Consider the following 13546-nt stretch of genomic DNA (forward strand, 5'->3'; position numbering starts at 1 on the left):
TTGAATGAAGTCCTAAGGACAGAGCTGGCGTGATGAGGTTAGTGCCCTTGTAAAGAGGAGGAAGAGAAATAGAAAAAAAAAAAAAAAAAAAAAGAGGGAGAGAAATGCCTCTCTCCTTGCATGCAGGGAGAGGCCATGTGAGCAAGCCAAGAGAAGTGACCTCAGAATGACGCTTACCTCGCAGGGACCTTGGCCCAGCCTCCAATACTATGAGCAACAAAACTACTATTATTAAAGCTACCCAATATATGGGATTTTGTACAGCAGGTGAAGACATATCCTCAACGTGAATTAGCTGTTTTTTTCTTCCTGGATCTGGGGCTGGTTCTAGACTCGCTAATAGATCAAACTGAACTTGGATGAACAGGAAGTGCTTACCCAGCAGCCAAGTGTTTGCTACTGTGAAAACTGAACAGGAGCAACCTGGGTCTCTGCCTTGCAGGTGTTTACGGCCTTAGGACAATTAACTGTAAGTATACCCGAATCTATTCAGGAAGCCAGAAAACCCAGGGACGCCCGGCTGGCTCAGTCAGAGAGGCTTGCCTCACCCCAGCCCACTCTGGGTTGTGAGTTTGAGCCCCTCTCCCTGAGTATAGCGATTACTTAAATAAATAACACTTGAAAAAGTAAATTTAAAAAATTTTTTTAAAAAGCCAGAAGGGGGGGTGCCTGGGTGGCTCAGTGGGTTAAGCCTCTGCCTTCGGCTCAGGTCATGGTCTCAGGATCCTGGGATCGAGCCCTGAGTTGGGCTCTCTGCTCAACAGGGAGCCTGCTTCCCTTCCTCTCTCGTTCTCGGCCTGCCTCTCTGCCTACTTGTGATCTCTGTCTGTCAAATAAATAAATAAAAATCTTAAAAAAAAATAATAGCCAGAAGGGCACCTGGGTGGCACGGTTGGTTAAGTGTCCAACTCTTGGTTTCAGTTCAGGTTGTGATGTCAGGGTCATGAGACTAAGCCTTGCCTTGGGCTCTGAGCTGAGCTCATCAAGTCTGTTTGAAATTCACTCTCCCTCTCCCTCTGCTCCTGCTGCTCATGCGCACTCTTTTCCTCAAATAAGTACATTGTTTTAAAGGAAAGAGGGGGCCCCTGGGTGGCTCAGTGGGTTAAAGCCTCTGTCTTTGGCTCAGGTCATGATCCCAGGGTCCTAGGATCGAGCCCTGCATAGGGCTCTCTGCTCAACAGGGAGACTGCTTCCCTTCCTCTCTAGGCTGCCTCTCTGCCTACTTGTGATTTTTGTCTGTCAAATAAATAAATAAAATCTTAAAAAAAAAAAAAAAAAAAAGAGAGAGAGAGAGAGAGAAAGGAGAGGAAGGAAGGGAGGAGGGGGTCCAGAGAGGGAGGACCACATGGAGTGTAAGCTGGTGTTCCATCCCAGGACACAAACTGGAACCAAGAAAACCCAGAATGGGCCCGGCAGGACCAGAGGAAGAAAGCTGGGGGAGAGCAAAGAGAGAAGAGGATGACCCTGCCTCACCCCGGCCCACTCCTTGCCCAGGTACCTTCTGGCTGGGCAAAGGGCTGCAGCGCCCTTGCAGGGTCCGTGTGTTACTGCGGGAGAACGCGGAGCTTCCAGCCAGGATGAGGCGCCTGATCTAGGTCGACAGACCCTGAAATGAAACAGACCCAGCAGAGGAGCCAGGACCCAGGGGCGAGAAGGATAACAGCAGCACTCAGCAGGCACTTCCCTCGGCCAGGTTCCACGCGAGGCCCTTTCCGTCCAACCTCACGCCAACCCCGAGGCGGCTGGTGGTTCCCTTACCTGTATTCCCTGCCCTTCTGGCCTGACTCAGGCCCCTGAAGACCAGGCTGAGGAGGACTAAAGGGCATGGCCCTAAGTGTAGGTGGTCAAGACCTCTTTCTGGGAAGGAAAAGTGACCAGGGAGAAGCAAGAAAACAACAGAGAAATCCAGACTGGGGTACAGAAAGCCATGGCGGGCCTCTTCCAGCCACCCAACAGCACAGCGGGTGGAGCAGAGGACAAGTGAAAGGCACAAGTGAAACCGGGAGGGCCTAACACGCACGAAAACGCAGCCCACAGGGGCCCTCTCCAGATAGCCCACATCTCAGAATCAACTCTCAAAGACTTTGAAATGGACCAAAAAGGGTTACTGAGTATCTTTAATACAAGAAGGGGCCTTGTTAGAACATAACTTTCCAAGTTACCTGATTCTGTGGGATTTGTGCCTTTTAGGACCTTTGAGATACTCTGCAACTCTGTTAAGTTGTACGAAACTGATAAGCAGTGCAAAGGATTCTTGTCTGTAGACAGGCAAATTAATCTTCTGGTGGAGAGACAAGTGACCCTCCTTAAAGCCAAAGTGGCATGTATTCGAAATTCATTTTATGGTGAGTGTGTATCTGTGTTGGCGCTGGCGGGGGCGGGGGGGGGGGGGGGGGGGGATGCACACATACTCTTTCCGTGCAAATGTCTTGACTTCTCCTTCCAACACATTGTAATCTTACGGGTTTAATCTTACTAGTCCCATCATTAATTAATAAATTTTTTTGTATTTGTACGAGAGTTCTGACTTTATCCTTTAAAAACTATCTTATAAGGCCCATAAACAAGCTAAAGCCCAAATGGAGGCCAATATTGTGCAGTAGCTGTTCTACAAAGGGAAAAACAGGTTCCAGAGGCCAACAGTTCCTTCAAAGCCACATACTTTGAGGCGCTGGCTCAAGGGGAACAGGACAATCAAGCCGCAATTTTCACCTCTCTGCCCCTCTTCCACCAGCTGGCAGCCTCCAGTTTCCTCAAGACTTTCACTGGCTCTGATCTAGAAATTCTTAAATTTCACTGGCAATTCGAGGAGCCAGTAGAGAAGGACTGAGAGTCTCCCCTTTACAATGAAACCAGCACCTCTCCAGACTCTGACAGATGTGACCCCTTCGCTGTGGAACTTTCGGGAGCCAGAAGGGCTCTTGAGGCTGGCAGACCTACCAGGAGCAGGGCGAGATGAAGAGGAGAAACTGAAATCCTCTAAGTCCCCATAGGACGAGAAAGACGCAGGTCGTTGGAGCAAGGCTCAAAACCTGCCTTGTGGTTATAGAAACCCCCTTAAGGGGGTCCCGGGTGTGGTCTCTGCAGGCTGGCTGCCGGGCTCCCCACCCCGTAGCCGTGGGGACCATGAGCGAGTTAGTGATACCAAAGAGCCTGTTTTCTCCTCTAGAAAGCATCTGCCTCAGAGGACGGCTGCGGGCATTACAGGAGAGAACACGTGTGTAACACTCCGCAGTCTGGCACATAGTAGAGGCACAATAAATGTCAGCTTCAGTCGTTTTCTGGCTGAGAGTGAATTGAATATAATGTAAAATAAAAACAAGGACTATAATAAAACCTAACCGCCACCTATAAATCGCATTTGTCACATCCTTCCCACTACCACTGCCAGAAGACCCGCTGGGTCTCCCGCTCTCACCTGAGAGCCCGTCAGGCAGGCTGTTCTCGCATCCACCTCAAAACCATCCGTCCTCGCCCCCTTTAACCCAGCAACAGCCAAGAGAAACATGAGAACCACGTAAGTGATTTTATATTTTTTTTAGTAGCCAGACCTTTTAAGGAGTAAAAAGAAACAGAATTTTCCGAGTATATTTACCCAACTATATCCAAAGTATTATTTCGACATGTGATTAATATAAAAAACGGAGATGTTTTACACTCCCTCTCTTCCGGTCACAGCTTCATCATCTGGTGTGTATTTAGTACTTAACGCGTATCTCAGTTTCGTACAACCCACATTCCAGGCGGCCTCAGCTCCAACTGCTCCCCATGTCTTCCAGAAAAATCCAAATTCACCGGCCTCACAAATCAGGCCCTTTTCCCTCCTTCCACAACTCTGCCTGGGTTTACCCCTCTTCCTTACCTGTCCCCCAACTCCCAGCACCTGGTGTATTTCTCCTCCACGGGACACAGCACACCTTACGCCAGCCACTGGCTGTTCACCACTCGACATGTGACGGCCCCTTTCCCAGGGGCAAGGGCTTCCTTGCCACGCTGTCCCTGGCCCCTAGGAGAGCACCCTTGGCTCTGGTGGTAACAATGGTTTGTGTGCTTTCCCACCAACACCACACCCTCACTCCCAAGCCAACCAAGCACCCATCGGAGGCAAGGATTTTTGTCCTGTTCATGTGTAACAGCAGCTGACCCAGCGGAGGGTTTCAAACACGTACAGATTTTTTTTTAAAGGGAAGAATACGTTAGAACCTTTACCATTTAGCTTCTGATCTTGATCTAACTCTCAAGTCATTCAGCCAACTCTTAAAGGACACACACGTACGGGGTTTGGACCAAAAACGGTTGAGACCAACCATGCGAGCTAAAGCAGCAACTACCGCTGGGACAGCCCTTGCTCCTGGGGCTTGGGTTGTTGTTGTTGTTGTTGTTTTGTTTTGTTTTGTTTTGTTTATTGGCACAAAAATCTTTTAGCCTTAAACTGTTTTTCATAGCTGCGCTGGGATCAACGGGAAACCACAAAAATGAAGGCTTCCACTGTGCCAGCCATCAAACTGTAGTGGTAAAAAAGAAGCCATCCAAAACTATCCACATCTGATTGAACTCTGAACATTTTAAGTGTTTATTAACCCATATAATTCCCAAATTTAGCCAATTATTTGAAGTGCTCAGAGACAAAATTCTGGGTTCCTGTATTTCCTTCCAGCCCCCTCCAGCCTCCAGAAGATCGAGGCTTCCCTTCCCAGGCCCCATGAACTGCTGTTCTTTTATTTCCAAAAGTCTTTATAAAGACAACCACTAGAACCCTCAGCCTCAATCCTGGTTGCAACTTTTTCTTTATACATGTTAAGCGTCTGCTCTGAGAGCTCTCAAAGATGCCAGCTTGGCAGATCCTGAGCGATCCTCTCTCTTAACATGTTAATCAGAAAGCAGACAACTTCGACAATAATCGGAGAATCCCTGGTTTTCATCTTACACTTTCCCAAGCAAAAAGCTTGGCGAGGCCTCTTATGGTTTCCCCTCCTTTTACAAAAATCTGCCTTCTAAGCAAAAGCTTCTGTTTCCTAGTAGCAGTAGATACCCTTCTAAAACTCACAGTTTATAAAAAGAAAAGAAGAATTACAGTGGCATTTTGTTTCCATACTTTTCTCCCCAATATTTTCCACTCAGAGCTGAGTCCAGAAGCTTATTTCTAAGTACACAAATATAGGTTACTTTTTCCTCCAAGATCCTATGTTTTCCAACAGTTTGACCTTATAAGCTCCCTTAAGTAATCCCCCTTTATTTTTCTCTCTTTTACTAAACAGAGATGCATAGTCAACTGGCTGCCCAGGGCCTTACGATGGCCAGGCACCGTTTCAGACCCCAGGGACATAGCAGGAAACTTAACACACAACATGTCTGCTCTCATCGAGCTGAGGTTCTAGTCTGGTGGTAAAAACTATGAAGAAAAATGAAGCAGGAAGAGGGGATCAAGAGTGGGGATGGGGGTGTCCTACTTTACACAGGGGGGTCAGGGATGGTCTCTTTGGAGCAGAACAGAACAACAACGGTGCTGAAGAACAGAGCCAAGTGACATTTTGGGGGAAGGGGGCAGGGAGTGGAGGACACAAGAATAAATCTCAAATGCAAAGACTCGAAGGCAGGAGTATGTTACTCAAAACGTCAATCAAAGCTTCTGATCAACATAAAATCATCAGTACCGTTAAAATTCCAGCCAAAGAAGAAAGTGGCCTGATTACTAGTTAATGTAGCTACACTGGACTTTTGGAAATAGAATGCACCTTGCACCACAGTCTCTCAATCTCCTTATTTCTGCATTAATAAACTCTAGGGCTCCCAGAGGACCCCACTCTGAAAACCAGGGATGGACCCCACCATTTAATGTCTGGAGACAAGACCACCATGAACATCGGACCTCACTTCAAGTGAGAATCTTCCACACCAAGAATCCTCCCCATCAAGAAGTTCAACTGCTTAAAAATAAAGCAGGATTTCCCAAAGGAGGTGTTGCTCTCTAAATCCCGGCCCCTTCCACTCATCTGCCCCTTCTTCAGCCAGCTGCAGGCCTGCTCCCAGTCCTGGACCACTTTGAACGGGGCCTTTGAAAGTTTAAATTGGCTTTCCGCCACCACACACAAGGCTGAGGCCATCCCCTCCTCTGGGGGTGCCTTGTTCTCTCATTCTCTACCTCTCCGGGTCTAATCTCCTTCCCCCTGGGCTCTCTGGAGTCCCACCTCGCTAATGAATCCAGACCCCAGCTCCTCTCGCCCTGCTTTTTACTTCTGGCGCACACACAGCCTGTCTCTCCCCGTCCCCCGGGGATAATCTCATTTTCCAAACAACAATATCGGGACACACTGTGAGTACATGGGTACTTGTTGTATGAATCACTATAATTTCAATGCTTGGAATATTTCATAATTTAAAGTTGTATCATTATTTTTTTAACTTCAGATGTACTTATGCATCATCTGATGACACAGCACACAGCACACGGGGACCATCTGGGAAAATTCAGAATCTGTGATCACAGTCAGGGGCCTTGGAGTACAGCTCTATTCTCGAACAAACAACTGGACTGTCCATAGAAGTCGGACATCATCCTACAAAAGGATCTGAGGCTACTTCGAGCAATGAGGAGAGAGAGGCACTGACAGCAGCGGTGGGGGTCAGGCCCGAATGCTGGCACTGTGGGTTATTCCAAGAGCTTGTGGAGCTAGCCGGTCCACCTTCCAAAACCAACAGCCTCAGCTGCCACACAGACCTCAGCCCTTTAGGGGGCGGGACCTGCACGTGCTGTAGCTCAGGTGTCTTCGAACTCCCCCAGGCTGGAAATAGGCCTCTCTTGAGCACCCAAGCAGACATCCGTTTTACCAGGAGGGAGGGGCATCACGGACTGGGCAGTGCGCATACATTCCCGGTCTGTCTCCCCTCAGCATCCTCTGCAGGGCCATGCATGACCTGGGAAAGGCTCTTCCTGCTTTCCAGTTAGGAAAAAAGGTCCTCCTCCAAGGCTGTCAAGGAAGAAGTGATTTTGCCCTGTGACCCCGGAGGAGCCAGAAGGTCTTATGGAGCTCACCGTTCCCCACTGGTAAGTACTTGAGGTTAGGCACACTGGAGACCTGGAATAAACTGGGACCTTCAGGCATATTGTACAGAAATGCTGACCAGCACCACAATTCTTTAATGCTCAGAAATTTAATGGCATTGTCCTTTGATCTAATAAAAAGCATTCCTTGAAATGTAACAAAAAGTAGTAACAAATCAAAAGAAGAGTGCAGGACATTTACTGAACATTCTTCTTAAATAGCCAAAAATTGGAAATCATGATCCCATTAAGCCTTTGGGAGAGAAAAACTCCAAACATCTTTTCATTTGCTCTGTCATACTAAGGTTTCTTTTTTCCTCATTTCCTATCTGCTACAGTTTTTTTTTTTTTTAAGATTTTATTTATTTATTTGACAAAGACAGAGATCACAAGTAGGAAGAGAGGCAGGCAGAGAAAGAGAGGAAGCGGGCTCCCTGCTGAGCAGAGAGCGGAATGCGGGGCTCCATCCCAGGACCCCGAGATCACAACCTGAGCCGAAGGCTGAGGCTTTAACCTACTGAGCCACCCAGGTTCCCCTGTTACAGTTTTTTTAAATGGTGATATAACTGACATTTAACAATTTATCAGTTTCAGGTGTACAACAATGATTCAGTATTTGTTTATACTGGGAGGTGATCACCACAATAATTCTAGTTAATATGTGTTATCATCCACAGCTATAAAATTTTTTTCTTGTAATGACAACTATTAATATAGACTCCCTTACAACTTTCAAATATGTAATATAGGATTATTAACAATAGTCACCATGCTATAGCATGTTACAAACACATATGACATTTCAACGAATAGAATGAGGGTAAATTCCTCTCAAATGAAAGAAATTTTGCCTTTAGCAAATACATTAAATAGATCAAGTGCCTGCTATCATGCAGAATCCTTCCTTCCTTTTTTTTTTTTTTTAAACAGGAAAAGCTACTGAAAAAATGTTCAAGCTTTTAGATTCTTTAACAGTTCTGTATTGTGTGAATCATTCTCCCTGAGGGCCTCCAAATTACAAAGTAGGTAAAAGTAAGTTAAAGTCAAGTTAAAAGTAAGTTATGGTCAGGGGATGCCTGGGTGGCTCAGTCCGTTACACGTCTGCCTTCAGCTCAGGTCATGATCCCAGCCAGGGTCCAGGGATTGAGTCATGGTATCAAGTCCCGCAAAGGGCTCCACGCCCAGTGGGGAGTCAGTCTGCTTCTTTCTCCCCCTACTCTTGTGCTCTTGCTCCCTCATTTTTACTCTCTCTCTCTCTCTCCCCCTCTCAAAAAAAAATATATATTTTTTAAAGATTTTATTTATTTATTTGACAGACAGATCACAAGTAGGCAGAGAGGCAGGCAGAGAGAGAGGAGAGAGGAGGAAGCAGACCCTTCACCAAGCAGAGAGCCTGATGCGGGGCTCGATCCCAGGACCCTGAGATCATGACCTGAGCTGAAGGCAGAGGCCTTAACCCACTGAGCCACCCAAGTGCCCCAATAAATCAAATCTTTAAAAATAAAGGTTTTGGGATGCCTGGGTGCCTCAGTGGATTAAGCCTCTGCCTTTGGCTCAGGTCATGATCTCAGGGTCCTGGGACTGTGTCCCGCATCGGGCTCTCTGCTCAGCTGCTCAGCAGGGAGCCTGTTTCCTCTCTCTCTGCCTGCTTGTGATCTCTCTGTCAAACAAATAAATAAAAATATTTTAAATAAATAAATAAATAAAGGTTTTGGTCATACATCAGCTTTCAGGCTAATGTATGTTAATGTAGAACTAATAACAGCTAACATTTTAATAATTTTTGAATAGAAGATATTTGCATGTGGCATCCAATTCAACAAGTACAAAAAGTCATACAGTAAAACTCAGTCTCCCTTCTACTCTGGCCTTCAGCCACGACCAGCTTGTATCATTTTAGAGATATTCTATAGTGCCAACAGGGGTGTAACAAGTTATACTGGAGGCACTTTGCTCAGAATTTTGTCTGCTATGTTCATCAGCACAGGTAGTACTATCATCAACCCCAACTGTAAGTCAAGAGACCTGTTTACGTGACATGAACAAGAAACTGGCCAAACATCTCATACTCTCAGAACCCATCCCCATCTTTCTACTCCCCAACACGCGCACCCGCACATGCATACACATACACACACACACACACGTGCATACACACACACACACACACACACGTGCATCCCTAACCAAAGGTGACTTGATGTTACATTGTTCCCTGTCCCCTAAATATTCTCCCACCAATCTTCACCATCTGTTTGCCTGGCTAATTTGACTTTCCATCTAAATTTTAGTATGAGGAGGACCCGGCTGGCTCAGTCGGTACAGTATGCTACTCTCGATTCTGAGGCTGTGGGTTTGAGTCCCACACTAGGTGCAGAGATAACTTAAAAAAAAATAAAATTCTTAAAAAAAAAAAAATCTTTAGAATCAGTTTGTCTCCATCTAAAAAAATCTTGCAGGAATTTTGGGATTGTGTTAAACCTATAAATTAATTTGTGTAGAGTATTAAACCTATACTGAGTCTTCTATGGGGCACCTGGGTGGCTCGGTCAATTAGAGGTTAAGCAGCTGCTTTCGGCTTAGGTCATGATCCCAGGGTCCTGGGATGGAGTCCGGTATCAGGATCGCCGTCGGCCAGAAGCCTGCTTCTCCCTCTCCCTCTGTCTGCTGCTCCCCCTACTTGTGCTCACTCTCTGTGAAGTAAATAAAATCTTTAAAAAACAAAAACATAATGAGTCTTCTAAACCATGAACATAGTAAATCTGTCCACTTACTTAGGCTGTCTTTAATTTCTTTCTTCAGTGTTCTGGAATTTTCAGTGTGCATCCTGTACATATTTCATCTGATTTATACCTAAGAGTTGTTGTAACTGTCAAGTTTTTTGGTTTGTTTTTTCCCCGTTTCTGACAATTTACTGCTTTTATTGTGAGGATACAGAAATACTGATTTTTGTGAGCTTATGAGCTTTATCTAGAGATTCCCATGGGATAGTCTACACAGACATCTGCAGAGAGACAGTTGTTCTTTCCTTTTTTTTTTTTTTTAAGATTTTATTTACTTATTTGGAGAGAGACACAGCAAGAGAGGGAACACAAGCAGGGCGAGTGGCAGAGGGAGAAACAAACTTTCTGCTGAGCAGGGAGCCCAATGCGGCACTCAATCCCAGGACCCTGGGATCATGACCTGAGCAGAAGGCAGTCGCTTAACAACTGAGCCACCCAGGCATCCCACAGGTGTTCTTTCTTTCCAGTCTGTATGCCTTCCATTTATTTGTCCTGCACTGGCTAGCAATACCAGTACAATGCGGAGTATCTGTGGGGAGAGTAGAGATCACTGGTTTCATCACAGGGGGAAAGCTTTCATTTTCACCACTAAGTATGTCAGCTGTAGATTTTTGGTAAATGACCATTTTTGGGTTAAGGAAGTTCCCTTCTCTTCCTAGTTTGTTGGCTGCATTTATCCGGAATGAATGAATGTTGAATTCTGTTAAATGTTTTTCCTTCATCCATTGACATAATCATGTGTTTTTTGTTATTTAAGCTGTTCATATGGTGGATTACATCTATTGATTTTGGAAAACTTAACCAGTCTTTTATTCCTGGGATAAGTCCCAATTGGTGGTGGTATACTAGTCTTTTTATATACTATCCCGGATTTGATTTCCTGGTATTTTGTGGAGGATTTTTGAATCTGTGTTCATGAGAACGACTGGTTTGTAGTATTCTTTTCTTGAACTGTCTTTGTCTGGCTTTATAAAGTGGATGTGTACTTTAACACTTTCCTGAGGTCTGGGATGATAATTTACTATTTTGAACACCATAAAAGGGAAGAGTGGTTTTAACTTTGCTTTTCTGGTAGAATTAATTTGGTTTTAAATCTCTGGCCAGGAAGACAATTTCCAAAGATAACAGTTAAGTTCCTAAATGAAAGTGAGATTGTTTTACAAGGAGCCACTAAGGTAGATCCGAGAATACAATGGAGCAAAATTCACTACTTCATTCACCCTAAGGCCCTATCACATTGCCACCCCCCTACCCCCGCCCCCCAGCCACCTCGAGAAGGGGCTGTGCCCAATTGGCTCGAGATAAAAAGCAGACAAGGTTTCCATCAAATATAGGTATGTTATTACTCCACCCTGAAATGTAAATACTCACATTTGCCTTTGAATTACCTAAGAAAGCACCTATCACAACGGACTTCTGAGTTCTTAAAATTCCTAAAATGCTTCGTCACTACTGACCACATTATACTATTGAGGAAGCCAAGCCAAGGATGGGGTTAAGAGATTTCAAGATCAGTAGAACTAAAATCTGATTTTAAATACCTCATATCACCCAACTTTGCTTATAAAAAGTTCTGAAATAATGGCAATGCAATGTCAGAAAGTCCATCAGCCATGGGAGAGGCTTAAGAAAAGGATGTGAGGTGAAAGAGCTTCCTCAGAAATCTTTTTAGAACTGAAATACTAGGGGCACCTGGGTGGCTCAGTGGGTTAAGCTGGGTTAAGCCTCTGCCTTCGGCTCAGGTCATGGTCTCAGGGTCCTGGGATCGAGCCCCACGTTGGGCTCTCTACTCAGCGGGGAGCCCCCCCCCCCCGCCTGCCTCTCTGCCTACTTGTGATCTCTCTCTGTCAAATAAATAAATAAAGATTAAAAAAAATAATCAATAGGGGTGACTGGGTGGCTCAGTCTGCCTTCAGCTCAGGTCATGATTCTGGGGTCCTGGAATGGAGCCCCACACCCGGCTCCTAGCCCAGTGGGGAGCCTGCTTTGCTCTCCACCCTTCCCCCCACTCATGCTTGCATGTTCTCTCTCTCTGAAATAAATAAAAGCTTTAAAAAGATTTAATCTACAAAACTACACTGATCAATCTTCATATTTCAGATTAGTTTTACTATCAGAAACATCCAGTGCTCGCTTCGGCAGCACACATACTAAAACTGGAACGATACAGAGAAGATTAGCATGGTCCCTGCGCAAGGATGACACGCAAATTCGTGAAGAGTTCCATATTTTTTTAGGGGCGCCTGGGTGGCTCAGTGGGTTAAAGCCTCTGCCTTCGGCTCAGGTCATGATCCCAGAGTCCTGGGATCGAGCCCCACATCAGGCTCTCTGCTCAGCAGGGAGTCTGCTTCCCCCCTCTCCCTCTCTCTGCCTGCCTCTCTGCCTACTTGTGATCTCTGTCTATCAAATAAATAAATAAACTATTTTTTTTAAATCCATTTAAAATTTTTTTTAAGATTTTATTTATTTATTTGAGAGCGAGTGAGAGAGAACCCGAGCAGGTTGAGGGGCAGAGAGAGGAAGAGACTTCCCATCCAGCAGGGAACCCAATGCAGGACTCAATCCCACGACACGGGGATCATGACCTAAGCCAAAGGCAGAGGCTTAACTAACTGAGCCACCCAGGCACCCCATCAATTTAGCTTTTAAATCACTAGGAAGCTGGGGCAGCCGGGTGGCTCAGTTGGTTACGCAACTGACTCTTGATTTCGGCTCAGGTCAGGATCTCAAGGTCCTGAGATTGCTTCAGGCTCCAAGCTCACTGGGGAAGTCTGCTTCTCTCGCTCCCTCTTCCTCTGAGCCTCCCCTCCATTTGCTCTCTCTGTCTCTCTCTAAAATAAATAACTCTTAAAAATAAAAAAAGACAGGACAGAAATCACTAGGAAGTAAACTATATTTAATTCAAACATAGAATTGTAATTTGGGGATGGCAACTTCACCAAGTTTCTTTAAAGACAGGAAATATTTATTAATTAGCAACAGTGGTATCTATCTTTTCTTACACTCTAACTAAGCACCTAAAATGGTAGGTGCTAATTTCTACATCACCTCATTCTCTTAATACTTTTAAGAGGCACAGGCTTGTTTTAACAATAAAACCTCAGCCCTGGGGCGCCTGGGTGGCTCAGTGGGTTAAAGCCTCTGCCTTCCACTCGGGTCATGATCTCAGGGTCCTGGGATCAGAGCCCAAAACCCACTCTCCGTTCAGCCGGGAGCCTGCTTTCCCCTCTCTCTCTTGCCTGCCTCTCTGCCTACTTACGATCTCTCTCTTTGTGTCAAATAAATAAAATCTTGAAAAAAACAAAAAACCCTCAGCCCTGAGGTTGAGTAAATAGTTCTGGTAGAGAACTGATCGCAGGGCACCTGGGTGGCTCAGTGGGTTAAGCCTCGGCTTTCGGCTCAGGTCATGATCTCGGGGTATCCTGGGATCAAGCCCCACATCAGGCTCTTTACTCAGAGGGGAGTCTGCTCGCCCCCCACCCCATGCCTGCCTCTCTGCCTGCCTGTGATCTCTCTCAAGTAAATAAATTAAATCTTAAAAAAAAAAAGGAACTGATTGCTAACACCAATGTGACGCTTTAATATTAAAATGACAGCGAGGGATGTCTGGGTGGCTCAGTCTATCTGCCTTCGCTCAGGTCATGATCCTGGGGTCCTGGGATTCAGGCCCACACCTGGTTCCTGCTCAGCAGGGAGCCTGCTTCTGCTTCTCCCTCTCCCC

The 13546-nt window shown here is 45.7% G+C and overlaps 1 protein-coding gene and 1 non-coding gene across 5 annotated transcripts in view; one reads left to right on the forward strand and one right to left on the reverse strand.

The window, feature by feature from the left end:
- The window catches only part of CMTM4 (CKLF like MARVEL transmembrane domain containing 4), a 73674-nt gene that overhangs the window by 57324 nt on the left and 2804 nt on the right, over positions 1 to 13546 (reverse strand). The gene's annotated exons all lie outside the window — the stretch shown is intronic.
- LOC132006277 (U6 spliceosomal RNA) lies at positions 11952 to 12058 on the forward strand. The gene has a single exon (XR_009401043.1). It is a non-coding gene; the product is annotated as a U6 spliceosomal RNA (small nuclear RNA).

The sequence above is a fragment of the Mustela nigripes genome, chromosome 17 (assembly GCF_022355385.1).
Source record: "Mustela nigripes isolate SB6536 chromosome 17, MUSNIG.SB6536, whole genome shotgun sequence".
NCBI classification, from domain to species: domain Eukaryota; kingdom Metazoa; phylum Chordata; class Mammalia; order Carnivora; family Mustelidae; genus Mustela; species Mustela nigripes.